This window comes from Macrobrachium nipponense, chromosome 35 (genome assembly GCF_015104395.2).
Source record: "Macrobrachium nipponense isolate FS-2020 chromosome 35, ASM1510439v2, whole genome shotgun sequence".
In the NCBI taxonomy this organism is placed as follows: Eukaryota; Metazoa; Arthropoda; class Malacostraca; order Decapoda; family Palaemonidae; genus Macrobrachium; species Macrobrachium nipponense.
Window position 1 is genome coordinate 15,082,084 of NC_061096.1, and position 20,630 is coordinate 15,102,713.

Here is a 20,630-nt window from a genome sequence, read left to right on the forward strand (position 1 = left end):
TGAATGAGCCTCCTTAAATGTCCCTTATAAAAAGAGCCAGTGCATTCTTCTAAAAGGGAAAATGTGGTCTTCTTTACTTTTTCATCCTCTCGTGACGAGAGAGAGGACGTGAAGCGTCCTATTCTCTCAAGCTTCTTTAGGGGGCGCGAGTCCTTCCGAGAACTCCAACCCCTGTGTGGGGAGACGCTCGGAGGACGAGAAGCAATCCTTCAAGATTCGTGCACGTGCACGATCTTTAGCAGCCTGGGAAGCGTCAACAGGTTCTGCCGAAGGGACGCCAGATCGGTGGGGAGCCCCCGTAACCCTCTTGCGGCTTTCGACATGCCCTCCCTCCTGAGTCATGGGAGTCCGACAGAGGTCCAGGCCTAGAGGCATTATGGGGCCGATCTGACGCCCCCCCCCCTCCACAACACAAGGGGCCACTACACTTCAACAACACTGATTGGAGAGCGAGCACTTTAGTCCAAGATTACTTGATGTAATCCTCTAGCAGACACTTTTCTAGGCCCGTAAGCCATACACAGGGTTAGGCAAAATAAAATCTACAGGAGGTTAGAAGGTTCATTATTTCTAACTTCTGTTTACTATGGAGGAAAACTCCTGATTTCTAACACGCTCTAAAAAAGCGTAAATGAATCCTCCTTCTTCCGTAATCAGTCACACATTACACTAATTACCTTATGCAAACAAAGAAAACATGTAAACGTCATATATACTAAGCGAGTGTCTACCGAAAGTTCCGGTAGCCTCACCTTACCGTGCAGACAACAAAGTCTGAAACTAGGCTAACTAGCTTCAGACATTCAAATGCAATGAAAAAATTTACGATAGCGTATGCCTAGCCACAAATCCAAGTTAATAATCGAAAGAATAAATAGGATACTTAAGTGTGGCTAATGAAGTTTTTCAAAATCCTAGGCGGAGGTCTGTAAACAGTTGTTTACCGACCGGCGAAAGAAAAAAATATGAATAGAAAATGAGAATAGTTCCTGATATCCGCCATCCCAGCGCGCGGAATGGGTACTACCACCTGGCCGCCCACTGCGTGTGCCGCGAATTTTTAAATTCTGTCGGACTTCAGAAAATACAGCTATATATATTATCTGTCAGGTAAGTTTCATGAACAAAATATGGAAAATACTATGCACATTTTCATGTAGAATACAACAAAAAATACTCATGATTGTAGCTTTTATCAGTTTTGAAAATATTTTTCATATAAATAACGATAAATGCCAAAATTTCAACCTTTGGTCAACTTTGACTCTACCGAAATGGTCGAAAAATGTAATTGTAAGCTAAAACTTTTATATTCAAGTAATATTCAATCATCTACCTTCATTTTGCAACAAATTCGAAGTCTCTAGCACAATATTTTGATTTATGGTGAATTTATGAAAAAAAAAAAAAAAAACAAAAAAAAAAAACATTTTCCTTACTTCCGGCGGCGGTAACTCTTCCGAAAAAATCATACGTGTGATTGTCGTAATGTTTGCACCATTTTAAATTAGCCGTTACATAAATTTTAGTTTTATATATGAAAATGTGTGCAATTTCATTTAGAATGCAACAAAAAGTGATTGAAGGTTGTAGCTTTCCTCATTTTCGAAATATTTGCATATAAATCACGATAAATAGAAAAAAAAAACATGTTTGGTCAACTTTAACTCATCCAAAATGGTTGAAAAACGCAACTGTAAGTTAAAACTCTTACAGTATAGTAATATTCAATCATTTGTCTTCATTTTGAAACAAATTGGAAGTCTCTAGAATAATATTAAGGTTTATGGTGAATTTTTGAAAAAAACATTTTTTTACATCCGCACATTACGAATTCGTGCATCATTTTGTGATAATATTTTCTCTGTATTGCTTTGATCGTTTTACAATGTGTTATATACCAAAATGATCGCAATTTAGTGTACAATACAACGAGAAAAAATTAAGTCGTTAGCTTTAACTATTTTGCTCACAGCACGATTTGAATACAATTATACATGAAATTTTGTTTTTGCGCTATTATATATCGCATTATTTATATATGATAATGAATATTTTTTCCATTTCTGATGGTTGCATACTAAACTTCAGGCAATGACAAAAAAAGGAGCCAAAAGTGAACTCTTAATCTTGAAAACTAAGCACGCTGTGATTTAAAAAAATATATAATTTTTCCGCTTCGGCGCTCACTCCGAGACCCCCTAGGCATATGGGAGACGATTTTTATTATAACCCTTAGGCGTTTAAGGGCTAACTAAGCTTTTAACTTTAGCTCTAGAACCACTTTTCTCTTTCTATCTCTCTCTAACTTGTTCGTGTAACTAGTCAAGATCTTCCAAGTTCTTTGATCCCAATTACTACATTCTCCACATGTTTGACCTGATGTACAAGTCTGTCCCCTACAACCTGTGCAAACTGAATGTGGCTCATTACAAGATTTAGCGATCCTAGTATTGCAGCCTTTACTGCAATACCTAATCCCAGATGTACTAGTGTCTGACATTATGTAGACCAATTCAAAACTAGTTAATTTTGGTGCAAAAATATTTAAAACTATTGAATTCCTAAAAAGCTAATCACCGAAAACAAAAGCTGCCAATATTTTAAGAGTACTTAACCAAATAACTCCAACAATGAGCGATGGTAAAGAATTCCAAAAATTCCACTGACTACTGAAACTGTGCTAACAGTACCAGCCGGTGGTTGGTTCCTCCACTCCCCCGCCTAGTGGGTGGGGGGTGGGGGTATCACCTGACCAAAACAAACTAGTGCTACCGCGAATTTCAAAAATTCTAGCTGCCGACAGTTTTAGAAACTATAGCTATGTAACTACTTGGTAAGTTGCATACATAAAAACTGCTGTTTAGTGGGTTTCAGGTTGTCACTGTTGGTAACACTGGAGCCAACTAATGCAAGTTAAACCATGGAACCCATCCAGCCAGAGCTGTGCGGCAGCTCGGTGCCGAAACCAAACTGGAAAAAGCAGTGAAGAGTAGTTGAAGGGACAGAACCTTGGTCCTGAGACACGCCATAGTTCCCCGGAAGAGGAGACAACCAATTGACACAGGGCAGTCCAGAGGGCGGGCTATGAACAAAGGCCAAGGCTCTGAAAACTTCTCTCTCACCGGGAAAAATTGAAAAGGTCGAAAACTGGGGGGTAGGGCAATCTTGGTCATAATCTGTACTTATGTCAAAAACCTAATAAAAGAATATATCAATTCCAGTATTATTATTTTTCTCCTGAACCACCCAAGGAGCAAAAGAAGCCAGAGCAGAATGAGAGAAATTAACCTAGGCTATCAGGTAGACATGAAGAAGGAGAGGCAACACTGGAAGACAAAAAGGGAAAAACTGAGTAAGGTTACTGGTGTGCCCTTATTATCTACATAAACTGTTGGCCTACAAACATCTTCCAATACTTCACAAAAATGTACATCCGCTCATAAAACACTCATAATTCCAACATACTCAAGAAAACAACACTCGAGTCTGGTAGCTAGTTTTAACATGGCTGCTAACATAGGCAACATTGTATCATCAAATAGTAACAATTGGTTTTCACAATCTCTTCCCTATACCGCCTAACTAATCTTTTGTCTCTGCTTGATATAGATGACATAAAGCAAAAACAGAGAATCACAATACTGTACAGGAGAAACTAGCCAGAAACCATAACAATAAAGTCTACGTATAGCCGATCATGACCGTGTGTTTAATACAATGGCATGAAGAAATATGACAGAACATAAACATTCCAGCTCATCTGGTGGGAAACAGATGATACAAAGTCAGTCCTAGTGAGTTAGCCAAGTGTATTTTGATTTTTTAAATGTCGATTGCATCAGCACGAAGAAAAAGCTAGCTTTAACAGTAGGTCAAATTCATTCCAAATAATATGTACTAAGAAGTATTTGGTGGAGGATGTACTTAATGCCTCATCTCGCTGAATAGTTAACTGATCTAGGTGGCAGTTTTTGTTAGAAAAAATCCACAGTACTCTCTGAGTATCAAACTTCTCAAATTGCCTCAGAAAAAATTTACAGCATCCATTATATTTTTTTACACTTTCAGACCTTTCCCCTATCTGTAAGCTTGCAACTTCCAGATCTATAGTTTTTAGACATTATATCTACACAAAATATCTTTCTTTAACTACTTATGGGAAATTTACCTTCTCTTTCAATTCCTGGAGGAACTCCTGACGGGCGTATTCTCTCCTTCTTATATGACGGTACACATGAAACTCGCCACTACCTGCACAGCACTTGATCCCATGACATTACGAACAAATTCAGCAGGATCTGAGAACTTCTTCTCTTTAGGTTTATCTGGGATGAAAGCTAGCTTTTCCTGTGAAATTAAATCATAAAATTACTAAACTGACTCAATTTACATTACAATACGTATAGACAGCCAAAGCTATTAAACACAAACTTTGTAGTATACAAACCAGAGCCTTTTACAAAAGATCCTTCAGCATGAGCTAGAGATGGTTACTGAACTTAGTTACAATGTTGTTTAACTGGTGATTGTGGGAAATGAGAGAGGGAATACCCCTCATTCACTACTGTAACCAAGCACTTTTCCTGTCAGCCCTAAGGACATGTGTAATATTCCTTCTTTCTTACTTGTTTATGTTTTATAAATCCTTTATTTATCATTTCTTGCTTTATTCATTGTTAGTTACTAGTCTCAGGAGGCTTAGCAAGACTCAGTGCAGGTTTCTTCATTAACTCATTGCTAAAAATATACATAAAATTACAAGTTAAGTATATGACTAGTACGAATCGAAGTGTGAGCCTTTCTTGAATCTTCTAACCCAAAACTATGAAGTTCTGGACCCCACACCACTTCTGTTCTTGGCTTGGTTCCTTCTACTTCTCTGCTCTCTGCTTCTCCACTTGCCTTCTGGAAGGGTCTTCAAAGGAAACTGTCCCATCTACCATAGGTGGAGGATTGCTACTGTCCCACCTGGTAGTGGTCCTGGTTGAAGATTATCTACCTTATTGTGCCTTGGGTGTGATTAACTGACTTACGTAATCCCTCCTTCGTGGGTGGGACTACTGACGTCACTGGAAGTCTTCAAGTTCCGGCAAAAGTTAAAAGGTTAGGTCACAAGTGAAACAGGTAGACAGTTTTTAATGGCTGTGCTAAGATGAGGCTGGCCCTATGTTGTGACTAACATCTTACGACACTTCCAGATCGTTACTCTCGCTCTCTCTTTCTCTGTCTCGTTTCTCTATCACTTATTCTCTCTCTCTCTTTCTCTGTCTATCATTTGTCTATTAATGGTTCTCTCTCATTTCCTTTTCTCTCTTATATTTTACGCTATTCCTAACTGATTTTCTCCTAGCTATCATTACACAAAGAGGGGTGGCTGAGGTGGGAACTGGTTTGCATAAGCTAGAAAAAATTAAATTGAACTGTAATAAAAGGCTCTGGTTTGCATAAGCTAGAAAAAATGTTATTGTCATGATACAATAAAGTTTTATGCATACTTACCTGGCAGATATATACTTAGCTATAGACTCCGTCGTCCCCGATAGAAATTCGAATTTCGCGGCACACTCTACAGGTAGGTCAGGTGATCTACCGCCCCCCGCCGCTGGTGGCGGGAATAGGAATCATTCCCGTTTTTCTAAGACAGATTTTCTCTTCCACCTGTCTCCTGAGGGGAGGTCGGGTGGGGCCATACACCGTATATATCTGCCAGGTAAGTATGCATAAACTTATTGTATCATGACAATAACATTTTTATGCATTCAACTTACCTGTCAGATATATACTTAGCTGATTGGCACCTTTGGCGGAGGGTAAGAGACAGCTAATCTACTGAAATAGACAGGAAACAACATATGTTGTAGGTAATAAAATTAAAAACCTTGATTCCTACCTGTGTTAGCGAAAGACTTCATGGCTACTGCCTAGGAGCCCGTATCGCTTCAAGAGCCTCAGCGAGGTAGTGACCTCATGCTAAAGGAGTTCTTGATGGTCTGTTACAGGGGTCTTACCCACTTACGCTTCAGAACCTTAGGATCTTTGTCAATGGGGTCCTATCCACTTACATGACAAAACACCTTGCCTATTGCATGATCATAGAGCACGACACTAATCCCGATCACGCTGATCCTCATTGGGGTTAGTACTACGATTGAAAGGAGTCATCCCCGAACATCCTTTCAAGCAACCCACAACTCAACAACAATATCAAAACTAATTATTAAAATTATTAAAAAACAAATTTAAGGATCAGCGTCTGCTCCCTTTCCCAGCATAGTATCCGCTGATACATAAGGTCCAAGAGCGAAACATTATCGTATGTTATTCTAACATCCTTTAAATAGTGGGATGCAAATACTGAATTGCACCTCCAATAAGTTGCTACTAAAATGTTTCTCATGGACATATTCTTCGTAAAAGAAAGGGAAGTTGCCACAGCCCGGACTTCGTGAGCTTTCACCTCTCAGCAGCTTTAAAGAGTTCTCTTGGCAATTCCTATGAGCTTCGGTAATTACATTTCTGACAAAGAATGCCAGTGCGATTCTTTTGACATCGGTCTCTTGGGGTTTCTTACCGAACACCAAGACCTTGTCGACATCCCTGAAGCTGTGTCTTCTTTTCTAAATAAAATTTTAAGGTCCTGACTGGGCAAAGGGACCGATCCAACTCTCTTCCTACCAGAGAAGAGAGTCCCTTGACTTCAAAACTTCTAGGCCAAGGTTTAGAAGGGTTCTCATTCTTTGCTAGGAAAAGACCCTGGAAAGAAATGACAGCCGAGTCTTTTCTAAATCCCACCCGAGAGTCCAAAGCATGCAATTCACTGATCCTCTTAGCAGTTGCTAGAGCCAACAGGAATATGCATTTGCTAGTAAGATCTCTGAATGAGATTTTTATCTATAGGTTCGAACCTGTCCGACATCAAGAACTTTAGGACAACGTCCAGGTTCAACTCGGGGGAATCGACGATCTCAATTTCTTAGTCTCGAAAGACCTGATGAGATCATGAAGATCCTTATTATTCTCGAGATTCAGCCCTCTGTTTCTAAAAACGGCTGAGAGCATGCTCCTATATCCCTTGATAGTTGATACGGCCAATTTGGATTCTTCTCTTAAGAAGAGGAGAAAATCCGCGATTTCGGTTACAGAGGTATTGGAAGAGGACAGCTTCTTCGACCTACCCCATCTACGGAAAACTTCCCCACTTCGATTGGTAGACCCAGCAGGGTAGAGGCTCTGCGGGCTCTAGCAATTGAAGTTGCCACTTTCTTTGAAAAGCATCTCGCTCTGACCAGTCTTTCGATAGTCGAAAGGCAGTCAGGGAGAGACTTTGGATGTTTTTGTGGAACCTCTCGAAGTGGGGTTGTCTGAGCAGATCTGTTCCTGTCTGTAGAGATCTGGGGAAGTCCACCGTCCATTCCAGTACCTCTGTGAACCAGATTCGGGAAGGCCAAAAGGGAGCAATTAGAGTCATCTCATTCCTTCCGATGCCACAAATTTCCTACTACTTCCCCCAGCAATTTGAATGGGGGAAAGGCGTATGCATCTATGCCTGACCAATCCATGAGGAAGGCATCGATCGCTGTGGCTCTGGGATCTTCTTCTAGCGAGCAGAAGTTGTCTATTTTCCTGGAGAGGAACGTGGCAAACAGGTCGATCTGGGGTCTCCCCCAGAGTGACCATATTTGTCTGCAGACTCCTGAGTGGAGCATCCACTCTGTCGGGAGAACCTGGTTCTTTCTGCTCAACCTGTCTGCCCTTAGGTTTTTTACTCCTTGGACAAACCCTTGTACGCAGAATAATGCCCCATTCCTCTGTCCAGGTTAATAGAGCTCTCGCTATTTCGTTCAGAGAGAAAGAGTGAGTGCCCCCTTGATTCCGGATGTAAGCCAGAGCTGTGGTGTTGTCAGAATTGACTTGAACTACCACCCCTCTGACTTCCGCTTCGAAGTATTCCAGGGCTAGATGAATTGCCAGGAGTTCCTTCGCATTGATGTGCAGAGTAGTTTGTTGTCTGGTCCAAAATACCTGCTACTTCCTTCGGACCAGTGTTGCTCCCCAACCTGTTTCCGAGGCATCGGAAAACAACACTCGGTGAGGGTTCCGAATCAAGAGGGACACCCCTTCGTTCCTTGTTAATGGGGTTAACCACCACTTTAGGTCGGATTTTATCCCTGTTGGATGGGAAAAACGTCTGACAAGTCTCCTGGTTCTTTTGGACATCCACATACCTCTTTTAGATAAAATTGCAGAGGTCTGAGATTTAATCTTCCCAGGGAAATGAACTGCTCTAACGAGGAAAGGGTGCCCAGCAGACTGAGCCATTCCCTCGCCGAGGTCCGTTCTTTCCCTAAGAAGTTAGAGATCTTTTCTAAGCCTCGAGTAATTCTGTCTTGAGATGGAAACGCCCGAAAACCCCGAGAATCCATCTGTATCCCCAGATAGACTATGTTCTGTCTGGGGATCAATTGTGATTTCTCGAGGTTCACGAGCAGTCCCAGAGATTTTGTCAAGTTCAAAGTCTTCTCCAAGTCCTTCAAGCACTGAATTTCCGATTTTGCTCTTATTAGCCAATCGTCCAGATAAAGGGATATATTTATCCCTCTAGATGTAGCCATCTCGCAACATTCATCATTAGCCTCGTGAACACTTGAGGGGCCGTTGAAATTAAAGGCCGAAGCATAGGGCTCTGAATTGGTATACTTTCCCCTGCATCATGAATCGGAGATATTTCTTCGATGATGGATGCAGGGGACATGAAAGTATGCATCTTGTAGATCTAAGGAGACCATCCAATCTCCTGGACGAAGAGCCGCAAGAACCGATTTTGATGTTTCCATAGAGAACTTTGTGTTCTCCACAAATCGGTTCAATGCGCTCACATCCAGGACCGGTCTCCACCCTCCCGAGGATTTCGGAACCAGAAAAAGACGGTTGTAGAATCCTCGGGAATGCGGATCCGAACCACTTCGATGGCCTCCTTTTGCAACATCTGTTCTACCAGTTGCAATAATGCTTCTTTCTTGGCAGGGTCCCTGTATTGGGCTGACAGTTCCCTCGGTTCGTAGTCACGGGAGGTCTGTCTCGAAAGGGGATCATATACCCTTTGTTACCAGGACAAGGGACCAAATTTCTGCCTGTCTCCGAGCCCATTCTTCGGAAAATTTCCGAAGTCTGGCTCCTACCGGTGCTTGAAGGACTGTTGTCTCATTTCGCTCTCTTGACAGGTCTGAAGGAAGACCTACCTCTCTTCTGCACTCCTCTCTTCTTAAAAGAGGGTCTGGCGAGGTACTCCCTCGAAAGGGCTGTTGAGGAGCCCGAGTCTCTCTCTTAATAGGACCCGAAGGTCCTCGATTTCTTTTGCAGATTGGGCCAAGAGATCTTGTGTGGCCTTTTCTGTCAAAGAATGAGAAATATCTTTTACTAGATTTGAAGGAAACAATTGGTCGACAGAGGAGCATACAGAAGAGATGACCTCTGAGTAGGAGTAACTGCTTTCGTCAGAAAAGAGCTAAATAAGACTCTCTTCTTCAGAATACCAGTTCCAAACAGAGAGGCCACCTCTCCTGATCCATCCTGAACTGCCTTGTCCATACAGGAAAGGACACTATGAAGGACTTCTGGACTAAGAGATTCCTTCTCTTGTGTCTTTTTTTTTGGCCAACACCCCAAGGGACCAGTCTAAGAAGTTAAAAACTTTTAAGACAGTTAAACAATCCTTGAGGAGATGGTCCATCTCAGAAGTCCCCCATGTGATCTTTTGCTGATGACAAGGCTTGTCTCCTAGACGAATCCACCAGATTCGAAAAATCTGCTTCGGCAGTGGACGGGAGAGCTAGACCCCGTGGTTTGCCCGTCTCGTACCAAATTCCCTTCTTTCCTGATAGTCTGGAAGGAGGGCAGGTAAATTGGTTGGAATCCTTGGATTCCAACCAATTTCCTACGAATCGGAGAGCCTGTTCATGGAAATGGTTGGCTTCATTTTAATAAAAGATGATTGTTTCGGGACCTTCGTGCTTGTAAATAAGGACCTTGGAGAAGGAGGAGCAGTCGGGCTTAAAGAGTCCCCAAACTCTTGAAGTAAGAGGGCTGCCAGCGTCTTGTAATCTGACAAACCCGGAGCCGAGTGATCTTCAGAGTCCGAAATCTCTTCCAAATCCAATTCCGAAGAGGATTGTTTATTTCCAGCAGGAGACTGGCCTCTTGCAACATCCACCCCACTCTCGCAAGAACGACGACGCCTGTGCGATACTTGCATCCCTACGAGAGATAGGTTGATCCTGCAAAACGACCTTATCCTTCTCCTGGCAAGAGCGATGGCCGCTTGTGCGACACCTTTCTCCCCTGTCAGACGAAGGATGTCCTACTCCTATCGCTTTCTCCGGAACCACCTATGTCCTGACAAGGAATACGGCCGCTTGTGCGACAACTAGAGTCCTTGTCAGGTAAAGGTTTATCCTTCTGAAAGCCAAACAAATCTTCCTGGCTTAATTGTCTTTTGGAAGAAGTCCATTTCTTATTTGTCACTTGTGACTCATTGCGCCGGGTTGGCGCTCGTGATTCCTTGCGCCAAGCTGGCGCTTCTGGCGCATTTCGGCAGAGTGGCGCTTCTGGCGCATCTGGCGCTATCTGGCGCATTTCGGCAGGGTGGCGCTTCTGGCGCCTCTGGCGCATTTCGCCAGGCTGGCGCTTCTGGCGCATATGGCGCATCTGGCGCTTCTGGCTCTTCTGACTCGTATGGAGTCTCAAACGCATCTGGCGCATTGCGCCAGGTTGGCGTTTTTGGCGCATTCTTATTACTCCTCTGAGTATAAGCCGAAACTTCCGTTTCTTCTTTCCTTCCCTTCGTCTTCTTTATAGGAAGGAAAGAGTCCTTTTTCCCTGATTCAGGTGAGGGAATGTCTAGAGCGGAAGGAAACTCCGATTTCCGTTTAGGAACCAATCTCCTTTTCTTCTCTCACAGGTGATAGATCGGAGAAAAGTTCAGGGCTTGAATCCAAAGTTGGAGCCTTCCAACTTCTCTTTAAGGGGCGTGACAGTTTCATCAGAACTCCATCCCCTTACATTCGGTGAAGAATCTGACGAAGAAAAACACTTCTTTAGGATGCTTTTTCGATAGCGATCCTTGGCAGTTCGGGTCGTCACAGAATCTGCCGAAGGGACGCCTGATCGGTGGGGATTCTCCGTAACCTCCGTACGGCTTTCGACATTCCTTCTCCTCTGGGCCTGTGAGCTTGGAAGAGGTCTAGGCCTGGGAGCGAGACAGAGCGATCAGACGCACACTCCAATGCACTAGGGACACTTAATTCCAATATCACTGTGCTACCTTTCAACGTCAGCATTTGATTTCGTTCCCATCCTTTGTAGCGCAGCTTTAAGATCTGCAATTTCCGTTGCCGGATTTGCAGTCTTAGTACTAGAGGAAGAAGATAGAGGTTTAGGGTTAGGTGTTAATTTAACCCCTTCTTTACCGGTGGGTGAGCAGAATGTAAACATTGCGTTCGCTGCCGAACTGAATCTCTCGGTAGTGACTCCAGTTTGAGGGGTGCCGATCGTAAAAATATTTGCCAAAAATACACTAATCAAGACAGGCTAATGAAATTATCAGTATTATTAGCACTATAATAACGCATATCTCTGTTAGTTTCATCATCCTACAGGGAAAATAAATGATTTTATGAAAAAAAAATGTGAAACTCAGTGTCCCTTGTACAAGGGACACTGGTGGTCGGTGAGAAAACTACAGTCTTGAATAGAAATTCGGTCTTACAGAATGTTGGTATATCGCACCTGGAACATGCACATAAAAGTATTATCAAAATCTAGAAACAGTAAATAAGCACGTAATAACAAAAAAAAAAAAGAGCAAAAACTAAAGCGAAAAGCCCCGCCAATAAATATGGAAATCGCAAATTTATAGTATATCTTTCAAAATTGGTCGATGTCATTTTCTACGTTTTCTAAGATTAGTTTCATCAGAAAACAACTTAGGGGCATCAGGGGTATCTAAACTAATTTTTCAAGTTTCTTGTCCTCAGAAAAAATAGCTTTTTTTTTCGCTTTTTCTCTGGTTTGGTTTTTTATATATAAAGTTACTATAAGGCTTTATTTTACCTTCATTTATCTGGTGTTCATATCTTTTATTTGTAAAATGTAATAATTGAATAAATAAATAAATACAGTAAATGATGATGCAACTGGTTTTATACTTGGGTAGAAGTTATTACATGTTTACGTTTGTCTGGTTTTGTGATTTTTTGTTGAGACGCAGTCATCTGTCACCACACACTACTATTAAGCAGTAATAATATTTTTTTTTTTGGGGTTCATCATACGTCTGGCATGTGTCATACTGTTTATTTTGCTCCAAACTCTTCAAACTGAAATTACAGAATGATTGGAAGTCCTATCTGAAAAGAGGAGTTTTGGTGGTACTATGCGTACCACCTTTATGCACCCGGGTGCGGTGTAGTAGACTTGAATGGTGGTACCCACCTACCTCCAAACAAACTTTCGGTAATGAAGAGGTTAATAGGCTCGTTAGAGCGAGACTACTTACACTTCTGGAGGAAGCCTTCCTAGCCCTATCCATATCTAATTTCCTTAAATATGAATTTAAATTCTTCCATTCTTCCTCATTCATATTTACACATTCATCACAGGTGTTAGAAATTGAACATTCATTCCTTCTACACCCCTTACAAACTGTGTGAGGGTCTACCGAAGCTTTCGGTAGCCTCACCATGCATCCCTCATTTACACACTGTCTTCTAACCGTAAAGCTAGAATCCGACATCATGAGAAATATCCAAAAAACAGTCCACGAAAGAGTATGCCAAACCAAAGATCCAATACGTCACCAAAATAACCGGCTTAGAAGATCAATAGCGATGAAAAAACACGAAAATCAAATCAGGATAACAACAACAATGTTGCTGTCACGGCCGATAGATAAAATCTGTCTTAGAAAACGGGAATGATTCCTATTCCCGCCACCAGCGGCGGGGCGGTAGATCACCTGACCTACCTGTAGAGTGTGCCGCGAAATTCGAATTTCTATCGGGGACGACGGAGTCTATAGCTAAGTATATATCTGACAGGTAAGTTGAATGCATAAAAATGACAATTTGTCGAAAATTGCATTTTTCCTAACTATACAAACCTGAGGTCCTTTAACAATAGGAAGGTAACTAGCAGCAGCTGGGACGCTCGTAAGCTTCGAACAAGGGGAGAACGGTAGTTAACTGCTTGTCCGATCGTGCGCGCGCCCGAGAGGTGAAGAATCACTTTTGCTTTAGGCCCATGCAAAAAGTTGCAGAGTGAGGGGTGGCATGAGGTGGGACTATATGTAAAGGACCTCAGGTTTGTATAGTTAGGAAAAATGCAATTTTCGACAAATTGTCATTTGTTCCGATACGTAATACAAACCCTCGGTCCTTTAACAATAGGAAGACTCACTTCTTGGTGGGAGGAATCTGAGTCTTTTTGGTGAACAGACTGGTGTTCGTCCAACCCTGGAGTGCCTCCCTGGTCGTAAGAGCAAGGGAGGGATCCAAACCTCTGTCCGATTGATCGGGGTGTGCACCGCAGGATCAATGGTCAGACCTCTGGGCCAAGTAACTAAGCGAGATGGCAAAGGCGTATTCTCTTCGTACCAGCAAGCAAGAACTTGTTCCTGTTTGCAAGAGACAATCATAAAATGATGGGTTTGTCTCAAATTGGCATCCACTTCCTCCCCCTTGTTGGAGGAAAGTTGGTGGATATTTACTCCTATCCCTACTGAAAGGGATAGGATGGTGCTCTATTGAGTAGCTCACCTGGCATCCTCGTCCTTACCCAGCAGGGTGACGACCGTGTCCCTTCTACCCAGAGGTAGAGGGAAGAAAAAGATGGGAAGAGGAGCCAGTCACACTCTCATTCCTCATCCATTCTACGGTCACACCAGGACTCGATGCTGTTCAGCCTGCGAGGGTCTGGGGTTAACTACACAACGTGTTGAGCAAACCACCATGGTTCCCAAGGAAAAAGATCCAAGGAACTGTGGGCAATATCCTGAAGGTAGAAGGAGGGTGCATGCGGTCCGGTTGGACCAGGCGCCTGCCTTCATTACCTGCGCCACGGAGAAGTTCTTGCGGAACGCGAGATAGAATGATAAGAGGCGTCCACACTCATCCTGGGTGTCGAGTTTCTTCAGACAGCTCCGTCGCGCCTTCACAGGACAAAGCAGCATAGCCTTCGTATCGGAGGCGGTGAAGTCCATTAGGGAGGGTATTGTGAAGGACTCGAACCAATCGTCAGTTACCGAAGGGTTTCTGAGTCTTCGCTACGAAGATCGGTACAAAATCGAGCGTCACAAATCCCCATCCCTTTGTGCTTGACTTCTCAAGAGAAGTCATGCAGTTACCTAAGACGAAAAGAAGGGGATAGTCGTATGACCTATCCCTCTTCTCGACTTTGGTTATGTACAGTACTCATACTGACAAGCTATTAAGACGAAGTAATGATTGCTCTGGAACAACCGAACTAAGTCCACAGCATAGTTCGTAACTGACTCGGGCGCTCTGACAGCTGCCGACTGACTGGTTCGGAATCAGTAGAGGCAAGTTGTCCAAGCATCCGGGTAAGTCACGTGACCTTCGCCCTTTAAAGAGTTATGCTGAGAGACCAAACAAATAAAATATTTGTTAGTCACCGATGCCGGACGGCGCGGCGATGATTCTCTTAATGCATAAGCTCAAAAGGCGAAAGTCAATTGCCTTCAAAAGACCGAGGTCCCTGATGGCAAGAAAATCTCATAGACGTGAAATCTCAGCTTAAGGAGAAACAACACTGTGACGTTGAAGACGAAGGTAGGCAATGAATGCAACCTACGTCTTCCAGCTGAATCGAGAGAAGGAATCTCAAGATTCTAAACCTGTGCTTACAAACTGACTGAAAACGCTAAACCGCCATTTCATTGCTGTCCGGTGTGCAGTGAAAGCGGGCGTTCTTCAGTAATGAAACACAGGGGAGAGCCGCCTGAAGAACTGCTTCTCATGGGCTGAACGTTTGGAAGTAGAGCTGCAGGTGGGGGTGGAGTAGGCGATGTCTTTCAATACATCTGGCTAATCCGGCGGGTGAACAATGAACAATTGCACACCTCCGAATACAAGATATTTTGAGGACAAACTCAGATTCCGCAAAAATCATTCGCATTATCGAGATACGATGCAGCAAGAGACTATTACAGAATTCTGTTACCGTGCGGTAAACAGAAAGATGAGAGTCGAATAGATATCTCTGTTTAAAATTCTCGCAATACCGAAGACGATGAATACTAGCGTCACAGCAGTAGATGGTCATTCATGTATGGCGAGAATCCCCGTTAATCAGAGACTTAAGTCCGTGATTGTTGGGCAGAGATACGGTTGGTATTCAATCATCAAAGCAGGTGAGAAAGACATAACCAACCGTCCATCTCAAAGCGGCAGCTGGTACTGAAATGCCTCGGGCAATTCAATACGCAGTAGCTGTTGCTGACTCGTCATCCTGAGTTGCCAAGTAATCCTTTCCACGAAGGAATGCGTTCGGCTAGAACCACCGAGCATAAAAAGATATGCTCGAGCAATTATATTTATGCGAAACGAATTTCGGTAAATATAAAAGCTTAAATGGTGTTGTCACCATAAGTATATAAAATTGAAACTGGAAACTCCTGGGAGGTTGCAGGCAACCCGAGTTGCAGTTCAATTAGAATACTTTTCGTCTAAGTCGCAATCCGTAGAATAACCAGGATATGCGCCTACCCCTCGGACCATTCAACTGCTTAGCAGAATCATGTCGCGAGGTTAATATACGTAGTATATTTGTAGGATTCTGAACAACGATCTCCATCCTAAATTCTTTCCTTCAAGAAAACAAAATAAGGATTGGAGATCGACCACCTTCGGTCTCTATCAAAGAGAGTGAAGAAGTCTTCCTCGAAGGAAAGCTTCAATGGTGAACAGAATACTAAGACGATAGTTCAAGCCAAACTGGATATTCCCGTCCGTTCTTCTCTATTCCAGGTTGGTCGCCTATTGTGAGATAGTCTTCTTTCAGCAGCAGTCTTCTTCCTAATGCTAGAAATTCCAGGAATTCGAGCATAGGCGAGGTTCCCGATTATCGTGTAACATATCGGGGATTCTCGTCTCGCTCACTTTGGACCGTGGTCTCGCCTAAGGTTGTTTGGAGATCGTAAGAAAACTCTAACACTCTGAATGCGCTAGAAATTCCGTAGAATTCTAAGCAGTCTGCGAAACCCCCACCGAATTCGTCAAACGATATCGGCTGGTGGTCCTCTCGATTCCCGTAGAAATCGGGGGAGAATGGGGCAGGATCCCTCCTCAACGACCGGGGCTTACGTCAGGTAGGACCCGAAGGTCCCCCGGTAGCGCAGTCCCCAACGTGGAATCCTACAGAGAAATCTCTGTAGGATCCCTCCCCTTTCCCTCGTAGCCGTAAGGAGAGAGGGAATGGGGGAGGAATTGGATACTCGCTCGCCTTCCCAGTGGAACTAGCAGTTGGAGAAGAGTAGGAGCAGCCATCGGCCTCTCAGAGTCTGGGAAAACGTATCGTCAGGAGAAAACGTTTTCCCGAGGAGGGTTACGAACTCTCACTGTAGGTAAGGGTCTGCCGCCACTGTGAACGTCGTCTGGGTGGGGCTGATCGACACCTGACAGGAGAGAGCCGATACCGTCCTCCGACTCATTCCAGTCCTCGTCGAGGTCGAAACCTCTCAGGAGGACCGAAGGAGTATTTAAATACGGTGTCCGAAGACACGTAGAAACGCCGCTGTCGCAGTAGAGGAGGTGGAAGTAGCTTGATTGACCGGCCCAGAACTGAGAGAGCCTTCTTGTCCGGAGACGAGAGACTCTGGTTCAAGACAGAATCGGCAAGCTCCGATCGCGGCGGCAAACACCACCGTCGGTTTGGGTTCCCTCTCGGGCCCAAAACGACTCGAGCAGAGACATGGGCTCTGCTGGTGGGAGCGGCGATCCTTCCCCCAGGTCGTTGTGCTGACGAATCGTGCAATAACCTGGGCAAAGTTACTCTGAATCTCGGAAGTTACAGCGTCTTGAGGAGGTAGGGACCATCCAGTCCCTCCAACGAGCAGCTCCCAAGACCCTCCTCCTTCAGAAGAAGGACCAGCAACAGATCCCTGACGGTTGCCTCCAATCACTTGCGCGTACGTCCTGGCTGGTCCTAAGACCATACCTGGCACGTGCGGCGTCGTGACGGGATCGTGAGCGGCGCATCTCTCACGATCACTCCTATATACCTCGCTCTCCTGGCGTATGCCGAGAAGTTGAAGTATCGGAGAGACAGAACTGACGCTACCCCCTCCCCCCCCTGACGGTCGCCTCCAATCACTTGCGCGTACGTCCTGGTTGGTCCTAAGACCATACGTGGCAGTGCGGCGTCGTGACGGGGATCGATGAGCGGCGCACCTCTCACGATCACTCCATAGCTACCTCGCTCTTCCCGGTGTAGCCCGAGGAAGTGAGGTAGAGAGACAGATGACGCTCCCCCCCCCAGCTCGATGCGCAGGACCAGCGTACGTGGGGGGCTGCAGCCGATCACCAACCCCGCGGTGGGGATCGATCTGCAGGCCTGGCCGTGCCGCTCACCTGTGGCGAGCGGCTCGACTGAGCACGTCGACCCCGGTCCCGTGCGTCAGAACGAGCTGCTGCTGGTCATCGTATCCGCCCGGTCCTGTGGGAGCGGCGGTCAGGTGACCTGCAGAGCTCACTTTCGCGGTGAGACCGGTGAGCGTCCCTCGCGGCACGTCAAAAAACGCTGGTACCAGCCGAGGCTGGTTACCGTCGGTCGAGGGGACTTGGGGGACCTCTTCCCAGCCTCAACCCGTGGCCGGTCAGAGACCGTCACGTCCACCCGAGGTGGGGACCGGCTGGTCGCTACGAGAGCGGCCGCTGGCCTGGCGAGAGTCACCTGAGCGGGCTCTCGACAGTCTTCTGCTCCGTGCCTCGGTCATGACGCTGAGCGAAATCAGGCGTCTTAACTTTGGCTGCACGGTCACCCGAAGGAGACCGTACACTCGGAACTTCTCGCGGACGAGAAACCGAGCCGGTACCTGGCTTAGCAGCAGAGCTGCCAAGACCAAGGCGAGGGTGTACAGCGTAGCCAGCACACCCTTGGTCCCGTCTTCTTCTTCTTCTCAGAAGGGGAGACGGGCCCCGTTCCCGAAGGAACAGGAGGACCAGCAGAAGAACCCCCCCGTCACACCGGAGTGTGACGAGCCCTTCGAAGTTCCTGAAGGAGTCTTCTTAGGGGGAAAACCCGGTACCAGCTGGTCGCTGCGAGAGCGGCCGCTGGCCTGGCGAGAGTCACCGAGCGGTTCTCGCCAGCCTTCTGCTCCGTGCCGTGGTCTTGGCGCCGCGCGAACTCTGGCGCCGAAACTTTGGCTGCACGGTCTCCCGAGGGAGAGCGTACACTCGGGATCTCCCGCGAACGAGAGACCGAGCCGGAACCTGGCGTAGCGGCATCGCCGCTAGCACCAGGCGAGGAAATACCAGAGCTAACCGATACTCCTCTGGTCCCCGTCTATCTCTTCCTTACGGAAGGGGAGACGGGCTCCGCTCCCGAAGGAGCAGAGGACCAGCAGAAGGACCCTGGGACGGGCCCTTAGAAGTTCCCGAAGGAGACTTCTTAGGGGGAGAGGCAGGCTTTTAGCCTTCTTCTTCTTCGGCTTATGGGCCTTATTAGAAGTCGAAGGGGAAGAGGCAGCAGCAGACGAAGACGAAGATGACACCTTCCTCTTCTTCGTCAGCTCACGCAGGACAGTCGTCAGGTCCTCCATCCAGGCCGGAGTCGGGCCTATTGCCGAAGCAACACGGCCCGACTGCACCTGTCCGGAAGGACCTGGGACTGGGGAAGACACACCATGGCAGGACCAGCATGGACAGGCGCAGGAACCAGGAGCGACAGGAACAGCAACCAGCTCAGGAGCGGCAGGAACAGCGGCAGCGGTAAACACAGAAGGGACAGCCAAGCCAGTAGCGGGAAACCACATCAGCGACAGGTACGGCAGGCCCAGCCATCGCCTCGTAGAATCATCGGCAGCCAGCGGGAAGCTGGTACTGGCGGCCGGTCCAGGGGCGAGAGCTGCTGGAACAGCGGAAGTCTGGGGCAGGCAACACGAAGAAAACACAGGCGGCGGCGGCATACCCCTCCTTCGGTACGGCGGCGACCGGCCCTAGAAGCGGCAGACGGCGTCACGACAACAGCATGGGGAGTGTAGACCAGCGGGGGGAAGCAGCATAAGCGGCCGTGAAGGTTGTAGTGGAGACCGCTCCAAGGTCACCGCCCCAGACCTCGCTAGACGCTGCAGCAGATCGTGGATGCTAGGCACGCCCTGCAGCCGCAGTGGCCATACCTGTCCAAGGTCGTCTCCCCACGGATGTAGCACCTGCGGTAGCACAGACAGATTAGTAAGAGGGGTTCCATCACGCACGGGGGGGAGACATGCCCCACCCCGAACGGAAGGAAGACCCCAAATACAAAATACGAGGAAGCTGAGCGGTCGGGGGGGCAGGAAAGAACGAAGAATCGGATACCAAGGGAGTCGCGGGAGAGCTTTCCGACGGACTTCCTGGCAGACCTTCGCTTCCCCTACCCCCGCACAGCAGTGAAAAGTAATATGAAAATGAAACAGAATACTGCACTTGCGATTCACTTCATAGAACTTAAAGGGGGAAAGAAAGATCAATTCCCGGGTAAGAGCGGAAACTTGATCCATAATAATATGATGCTATCATAATTATAAATGAAAATATGAACAATACTGCACTTGCGATTTCACTTTCACAGCAATAAATCGTAAGGATTAATTCCCGGGTAAGAGCGGAAATTGATCCAAATAAATTTGATGCAATTAATAAATGAAAATGAAAAGAAAACTGCATTGCGAATCCACTTTCATTGCATTCTATTCATACAAAATAAGAGGCTCGTGCCGAGCGCAATCAAGCTCTCGGCAACGAACGCACAGGGCAAAAATATAATGAAAAAAGAGTACTTACATCTTTCAATTACACACTTTCGCCCAAAATACATGACTCGGCGCGAGTGCGCCCGCCCTCGGCACCGAGACATAATTAAATTCAATTTCATGAAAAGAGCAGAAATCGCCGCCTCTACGGCGATAGCTCCAGTGTTGATTCATAATTAAGTAATGAAAATGCAGTGTACTTACAGTTTAATTTTCAAGATCAAACAAACCATTAGTAGAAAACACACTATAAAACAAAGCATACGACGATGAAACGGGCAGAGAGCGATGACGAACACGTCCTTCACCACCCGCGGCCGAAAGCAAAAGCGATTCTTCACCTCTCGGGCGCGCGGGCGCGCGCACGATCGGACAAGCAGTTAACTACCGTTCTCCCCTTGTTCGAAGCTTACGACCGTCCCAGCTGCCGCTAGTTACCTTCCTATTGTTAAAGGACCGAGGGTTTGTATTACGATCGGAAAAACTTCTTCCCTTTTTCCGTTGACTTTCTTCTGACAATGGATCTAGCCTGAGGGCCTCCTCGAAAGGGCTGCTGTTGTTGAGCTGGCCTAGAGGCTTTCTTTTCCTCACTGGCCACAGGTCT

General features: G+C 45.9%; 1 long non-coding RNA gene across 1 annotated transcript in view; it reads right to left on the reverse strand.

The window, feature by feature from the left end:
• LOC135208436 (uncharacterized) overlaps positions 1 to 20,630 on the reverse strand; it is an 82,876-nt gene that overhangs the window by 54,818 nt on the left and 7,428 nt on the right. The window contains exon 2 of the long non-coding RNA XR_010313163.1: positions 4,172 to 4,350. This is a non-coding gene — a long non-coding RNA (uncharacterized LOC135208436). The remainder of the gene's footprint in view (positions 1 to 4,171; positions 4,351 to 20,630) is intronic.